We start from the raw sequence: 8,328 nt of genomic DNA on the forward strand, positions 1-8,328 counted from the left end.
GGGCTCCCACCTGGAGACAGCGGGTGGCATGCATCTCAGTGGCACGTCTGCCAGCAGAAGCTGCAGCAGGGGGTCACCGGGTCGGCTGGGCCCCGACTCTTCGCACTCACTGACCTCGCTGCAGGAGTGAACAGAGCTGGGTCTGGGCACCCATAAAACAACCCTCCTGGTTTGCACCCCCATCGGCGGTCCCAGCTGAAAGGCTGAATGGATCCTGGAGACAATTCCACCCCCGCTGCAGCCCATTCGCGATCATTGCCCATCACCATAAAACTTCCTGTCATGAATGAAAAGCCATTGTTCCTCCGCCAGGGATGAAACTGCCGAGTTTCCTCTGCAATCAGGACCCCAGTGGTGATAGGTTTCCATCCATCCAGCTAGCGTTACAGTCACGTGACAGCAAGTCTGACCCGAGACCCCACCAACGCCAGGGAATTGAAAGGAAAGGGTTAAATGATGGTTTGCATCGACCCTGCTGCCTCAAGAGGCCATTCATCAATGAAAGGGGGGCCTGGGACAATGGGCTCAGCCTGGAAGCCCCACCTGCCTCCTGGGACTTTGCATCAGACCCTTCCTGCTGGAGGAACTGCAGACAATGGGTCTGAACCACAAGGATGGGAGCGGGGTCTGCACCGTGCAGTCATTATGGATCTCTCAGCTCCCGCCCATTCACCACTGCACAGACCGTCTCCTCCCGCCCATTCACCACTGCACTGACCGTCTCCTCCCGCCCATTCACCACTGCACTGACCGTCTCCTCCCGCCCATGGCCATGTGTCAGCCGCGCTGGAGCTGGCCTGGCAGTTTCCATGGGGAAGCACCAGGAGCAGAGCCCTGGTGTATTTTCATTGTCTTTACTGCAGAAAAAGCCACAGACCGGGGACCCTCTGCCATAAGGGACCAGGGCCAGAACCAGCTCAGGTGTCCCTGTGGCAGGGATTGTCATCGCGCTGTGTTCCTACAGCACCGAGCAGGGCACACAGACGATTCCTCCGCCAGGGCTGGGACAGCGAATGCTCCGCGGTAGGTTTTAGGCTGTTAGCCAGCATTTCACACACGCTCCCCAGGAGCCAGACGCTGTGTTACTTGGTTGTTAAATCCTCCGCCCGCCTCGACTTTGAGCCAGTGCCTCTCGCTGCCCCACACACGCGGCCGGGTTAAAGACTTGAGCAGCAGCCCCCCGCTTCTCGGTCACGCCGCTCTTTGAAGGGCTGCGGTCGAGCCTCCATTCAAGATCATCTTATCAACGGTGCCACAGATGGGATCGATACTGGAATGACCTGAACAGCTGAGCAGCGCGGCTGCTCCGCGGGAGACAGGAATCGCTGCTCTGTACCGCGGTCACGGGGCTCTCTAACAAAACGTTTGGAGTCACCTGCCCTTGACCTCCCTAGCTTTCACTGAACAGCCCACCTGTATGCAATGCTGTGAGTCCATCGCCCCCAGTCCCCTCTCCCACTCCTACCTCTGTCTGCGTCAGCTCCCCGCCATCTCCTCTCACTCGCCCCTTCGGGCCGTCATTCCCACTTCACCTAGAACGGGCTCCCTGTTCCCAGGCACCCAGCACCATCCCCTCCTACACCCCTCTCCTCACCGCATCCCTGCACCCACTGGCGTCGGACGCACCACCTTACGTGTCTCCACTGTGTTAGACTGCTTGGGGCAGAGACCTTGGGCTTTCAAATGCCACGTACGCTCCGCAAACCAATAGCACTCAGCAAGGCGAACCCAGCTCCTTGCATTTGCACAGCCAGTTCATGCATCGTCCCAAATATTTGCTGTTCCCCTCCCGAAATGGACAAAGCAGAAAACCTGCCATGATTCCCCAGTCAGGGCATCTGAGCTAGGTCAGGTACCACCATCTGACCTGATGAGCAGCCGCTCAAAATCCTCACCCCACAAGCCGGCTATTTCCAAAGGTACAACATCCCCCCCAAGCAGGGCATCTGCCCGTCACTGAGCCGCCTGTCTCCCAGAGAGCAGGAGAGAGCTCCGTGTACTGTGCTAAGAACAAAGCTCTGCACAGGGCCCAGTGGTCTCTAGCAGCAAGCGCCCGGGAGGCCTGCTTTACGGACATGGTGCTGAGACACTGCACAGAAGCTGCTTGCCCCAGCCAGCTCTTCCCAACCGGCATCAATCACAGCAGTATCCCTCCCATCACACTGACAACTGCTCCCTTCCTACAGGGCTAATTAGCCAGGTTCCCCCCTGCGCGGTCCAGAGATGGAGGGGAACACGGGAATGGCATGAGCCTCATGTCCAGGCCTGGGCCAAGCCAGCTCAGGAAGACGTTTGATGGGCTTGGATCAGATTCAGAGGATGAGCCCGGGGACGGCAGCACTGAGGAAAGTGACAGATGTCACCCGCCTGCCTCCTAATGGGTTGAAGGGGTTGGAGGGTTTGAACTTGGCTTAGCAGCCACTTAAAATAGCAGAACACACCCAGGAGCGCTGGCAGCGAGAGGGAGGCCCTGGTGGGGGTGGAATGAGGGGATGCTGACGTGACCAAGAGCAAGGGATATTTGTACTCACCACTCAGCACCTGCCTGCTGCCGCAGGAGCCCCTCCCACCCCCCATTCCCCAGCATCTGACGCGGGCTGCACATTACAAAAGCCAGGGAAGGGTGCTAAGGCATAGGATGAGTCGGACACAGGTGCCACGAGCCATGCTGGCCACAGCAACGAGCCAGATTTCACGCTCTGTGGCCAGTCGGGGGAAGGGCTGCACAGCCACAGATTGCAGTTTGGCATCCAACTCCCAACCAAGACCCTGTGAGCCGGTGCGTGCTGCGTGGGCATCGTGAAATCCTTCCGCCCCACGTGGCCCCCGACTGCAAAGCTCTGCGCGGGGAGGGGCCTGTGCCATGGGAAGGTCCTTGGAAACTGACCTGATCCTGGCAAAAAGTCATCTCATGCTTTTGCACCCAAATACCAGCTTCTCAGAGATCACCAAAGCCAGCAGCTCGCGTGGGCTGTTTGCTCTGCAGCACTAGGTCACCACTCAGGCACTGAAATCGCCACTGAGCGTCGGGGCTCTCTGCCGGGCCAGCCAACCAAGGCTGCATTCACTGGGTTCCCAGGCTCTTCCTTCACCCACGTCCTCCCACTCCTTTACCACCCGGTCACCAACCGCGCCACTCAGCTAGGGGTCAAGGCCGAGAGCAATTCTCTATCCACGTACCTGATCATATGTGCTCTGTACAGAGGTTTTCACCTGCCCCTGCTGTCAGCTCTGCTCCCATAGGGTCTGTCCCATCCTCTTCCTGGGCCCCTGCTGAGCACCCAGGTGGCACAGACAGGACCTTCCACAACCCATATGCTGCAGGGAAACAAAGACAAGAGCATCAGCTGGGAGAGGGCCGGGGTGCTCTCACCCTGCTGCTGCTGCCATAAGGAGGTTCTCCCTCCAGCTGGGGCGTAACTGGCTCGCTTGTCTGCTCAGCCCCCGACCACACTGGATATGGACCCTGCACTGCCAGCCAGGGCAGTGGCTTTAGTGACCATATTAACACTTAGCTCCTGCTTTAGCTTTCAGTCTCTGCAAGCATTACAGAGACATGGGCAGGGCTGGTCTGCCAATTTTACAGATGGGCAAGTTCCTTCCCAGGCCACATTGCCTAAGGTCACACAGGGAGTCAGCAGCAGAACCAGGACTGAACCCAGGAGTCCTGACTCCCTGTTCACCAGGTCTCCCTGCAGCCTAGCTGTAAACCAGCAGCAAGGAGAGCCTTGCCCCAGAGACCAGTGGGTTTTACAACAGGGCGTCCAAGCTATGCCCCGGCGTTGTGTGTTCCTGGCAAGTCACTAGCCATTGGTGGCCACGAGCTCATGACACTGCTAGCCGAGAGGCCCCCCACCCTTACCCCAGTATTTTGGGGTCCCGGGAACCCGACAGGCTCTGCAAAGCTGTCACGGCACAAAGCAGGGGAGGAGCTGGGTCTGAGAGAGCGAGACCTGCAGGCACATGGAGCAGGATGGTAGCTGGGGAGGGGGAAGTACTCCTTCTCCTCACCCTCTGGGGTTGTGCTTTGGCTGCCTAGAAAGCAACCAGCGTAAACGTCTGCTCCATGGTGCCAGGAACAAAGAGCTCTCAGCCCACACTTCTCCACCACAGAACTCAAAGCGCTTTGAGGTCAGCAGCTTTACCCCTGTTTTACAGGAGGAAACTGAGGCACGGAGGGGGGAAGGGACTTGCCCAAGGTCACCTAGCAGGCCAGTGGGAGAGCCAGGAACTAGAACCCCGGGGTTCTGAGTGCTAGTCCAATGCTGTAGCCATTAGGCCATGCTGCCTCCATCCAGTAATGGGCCTTGCTCTATACCAGTGCAAAGAGAACAGCCACGGAGGCCATGTTTCTGAGCTGCACAGGGGCCACGGCCAGAGAGCTCTAGACTCCGCCGGCAGGGCAGCCTGCTGGGTATGAAGGGCAGAAGCCCCTGAATGGGGAGACCCCAGGGGTGCAGAGGGCGAGGCGAGGGGGGAACCCGCCCTGGAGCGCATGGGGTGGGAACTAGGGCGTAAATCACTCACCCGCGGGAACAGGCTCCGGCCGAGCGACCCCCTGCAGCCTCCGTCGCTCCCCTAGCGCTCGGGGCTGGGCTCAGAGCGCCCCATGCTGCTCACCAGCCCTGGGAGCAAGGCAGAGGCTAGAAACGCCCCCCCTCAAACCAACCCACCGGGCGAGGCCAGGGGCCCTGGGGCTGTAACAGGGCTGGCGGGCAACAGAGAAAATCACAAGGGACCCCGGGAGCTGAGCCCCCCACCGCTCCCCACACGTCAGCGTTTGCAAGGGGCCCAGGAGCGCTTGCTTGGCCTGGGGGGAGCCGAAAGCCCGCCCCCCACGCGGCTCTCACGGCTGTCCGCCGGTGGGCGTCCCCGACCCCCCGATACGGGGCAGTCACAGCCCCAGAGGGCCAAGGCGTTTACCTCAGCTGCTGGAGCTTATTCTTTTGGCCCTGGAGGTCCCCGCTGGCTCCCAGCACAGCGGCCAAGAGGGCCACTGCTTGGCCATCGGGATCCACGCACTGGGAGTCCACGGCGAACACCAAACCCGCCAGCCAGCCGGAGCTGGCTGCAGGCCCCAGGGCCCATCTGAGGGAGCCCGGGAGGGCAGCCGGGGCCGCCAGGGGCTGCGAGGAGGCTGGGCGGCGTGGCCCGGGGCTGAGGGACGCTGGGAGCGGCCCCAGGAGGATGGTTACACGGCAGACACTGGATTAAGTGGGGCCTCGTCTGCCCCACCGCTGGCCGAGCTGGGACCAGAGCCCCACACGGCCGCCTCTGTTCATTCACTTTGCCGCTTGCCTCTGAGAGCCGAGCTCAGGCTCGCAGCTTGCCTTAGGGCCCAGCAGTAACAGGCCCTTCCCTTTACAGCCCCCCCAAGGGACTGAGCCCCCCTACTGCAGCACAGCGCCCCCCACGGCCGCTCAGAGCCCTGAGAGAGGGGCTGAGCTCAGTCACCAGGCCTGGGCTCCCCTCTAGTGACGCTGTGAGGAAATGCAGGTCCAGGCTGCCAGGGCCTAGCTACCCAAGGGGTTTGTGCACCAGGCCAACCTCCTATATAGCTAGGCCAGACTGGGGCGATTTACTTGAGGGCTTGTCTACACATGAACCTTAATCCAGAATAAAGGAGGGTGTGGATGTAAAGCAGATTAACTCTTCCTGGTTAATGCCACATGTGGACACGTTTGTTCAGGAATAAGAGTGCCTTATTCCAAATTAACTTAATCCACTATTAATTTAAGACACTAATTCAGAACAAGGCACTCTTATTCCAGAATAAAAACATCCACATAGGGAGTTAATCAGGGGTAATTAAGACACTTTACATTCACACCCTCCCTTATTCCACATTAACTTCCCTATGCAGACAAACAGTTATTTCAAATGAGCTTAATCCACGTCTGAAGTGGATTCATTTTTGGAATGACACGTTTATTGCAGCGTAAGAGCATTCACACAGGGAGTGATTTAGGAGCAGTTCATCTGGAATAACTCCCTTTGTAGCCAAGCCCTTAGTTTTCAGGCCAACATAAAGCCTGTTTTACTCCCCTTAGTGTGCCCACCACAGGGGACTGCAGTGCACCCATGCAAAGATCCCCCCTAGAGCCAGGCCTGACGCGCCAGCCCTCCAGAGATCACTGCATCGGGACAGCACCTTCCCTCGCACAGCGTGCTACCAGGACCGGCTCTGGGTCCCCTTTGTTTTTTGCTTGCTTGGGCAGTTGCGCTCTCAGAACTTGGGGTGGCAAATTTTTTGCTTGGGGCCTGCCTCGCCCTGGAGACGTTATAAAGAACCAGCCAGCCACTGTGTCTTTGCTGTTGCGGCAGGCTGAGTGTGGGTCTGTCCCCTCCTAACCTGAGCCTGCAGGGGTTATAAACCAACCGTACTTTATACAGAGACAGTGCGACTGGCTGAGGGATGCCAACATAGAATCGTAGGACTGGAGGGGACCGCGGGAGGTCATCTAGCCCAGGCCCCTCTCGCTGAAACGCAAGTGGGAGAATGTACAAGCTGAGGGGTAGCATTGAGCGAGGCTCAAGGCTGGGAGTTCAAAGTTTGCCAGCATCAGAGGCAGGAGGAGTAAGTGACCTGGGGTGATGAGGTGCAACGCTAAGAGCTGTGCCATAAACAAGTTACCACAGATCATGAAATCTGAACGGCATTTTTGGGGGGGTCGGGCGTCAAGTAATGCCCCTTGCTGTTAGCGCATTGAAAACGTTAATGAATGTGTTGACACAAATAGCTCTATCACTAATTAGAACATTAATTATGGTTACCTAGGAGGCCGCCTATGGACAAGAGGTGGAGATTTAATTATTGATGGCCAGGGATGTTAATGTGTAAACAGAGGGGTACAAAACCTGACGTAGGGATATTTACCAGGGGGGCATCAGAAGGACATAGGTGATTTAGGGCGCCCGCCACTGCCTGTCTCTTCTGTCTCTATTTTCATTGCTCCATGAAGTTGTGAGTGCATCAACTCTGTGGGCAGCTTTATACTTTGTGTCCATTTATTGCCCAGTGTTTACCATTTGCTTTGGCTTTTGATTAGAACTTTTGGGGGTCCGTGTGTCGTTAACCCATCTCAAACTCAGCCCAAATACGTTTTTCTCAGGTCGCCATTTGAGTCCCGAACCTGTTGTCTGTGATCAGTTTGATTTTGCAAATTAAATCCATTCAGGGCTACACTGAGGGTGGGGCTGGCCCACATGGGAGAGGCTGATGCATTGTGGAGGAAACAGCTGGGCACATGCCATGAGTTTGGTGGGGTCTCAGCTGAGTTCCCAGTGAACAACAAACCAATCCCATTAACTAAGACAACTCTTCCCCGGTGCTGATGGCTGCTGCAGAGTCTCCACTGGCTGGCTGGGCCATGGAGCGGGGGCATGTGCCTTCCTCTATCCCTTAGCCCCTTGGTGTAGTTATGCTCCCAGCAGCGCAGGGATCAGCCGTTCCAGCCAGATCGGATTCACTGGCCACTTTGCTCAGGTGTTAAAAATACAACATGGCAAATTAACTAAAAAGCAAAAAATTAGATGCAGAAAAGCCCTAGCACACCTGCCAGGGGCTGTCTTGACATGCCAGGAGCAAGTCTCCCTTTGTCCTCGTGATGCCAAATAACCTTGCTGAATATTTACAGACTGCCACTTTGGTTGGTTCTCAGACCTGCCTGGCTGCAGCTCCCACTTTGATCCTTTAATCTCCTGCCAGAGGGGTCTGAACATCAGCTCTGAAATACCTGCCGGGGAAGGTTCAGATCCCAGCCAGGCTGCTTCCTCCCTGTCAGGTGGACAAAATGAGCTCGGGGGGTTCTTCAGACCAGGTCTTAATCAGGCTGTTTGTTCTGCTCAGGGTTTGTGGCAGAGACTCGGGCTGTGGCTGCTCCGTGCCCATGGGGTGCTGAATGTGCCACTCACAAGGTCTGTAGATCAGCTGTTCTGAGGGGCTGTGAACGCTGGAGCCATGTTTCGTGGGACATGAGCACATTGAGCGGGCTGGTGGGCGTGATATGCGAGATGGCTCATGGACTCTGCCTTTCCTCGGGCCTCTAGCCTGCACTCTTCCATCTAAGAGAAACTCGGCAAATACAGACATGGTCTGAGACCACATGCCTCTGCCAAGCTGTCCTGCAGCAGGTCAAGAGCGTGAGTGGCAGCCTGTTAGGAAGCAGGGCACGAACCCCAACCTGGCTGTGAGCGCCAGGCTTAGATCTCACAAGCCAATTATTGCGTGTGAACTTCGCAGGCACCATAACAACCTAGCCACGGAATCACAGACAGTCCCCTGGGATACTCTGATCTGTCTGGCCACCCAGGTGAGCCTGCCTCTGA

Source organism: Chelonia mydas, chromosome 27, assembly GCF_015237465.2.
Source record: "Chelonia mydas isolate rCheMyd1 chromosome 27, rCheMyd1.pri.v2, whole genome shotgun sequence".
Lineage (NCBI taxonomy): Eukaryota > Metazoa > Chordata > Testudines > Cheloniidae > Chelonia > Chelonia mydas.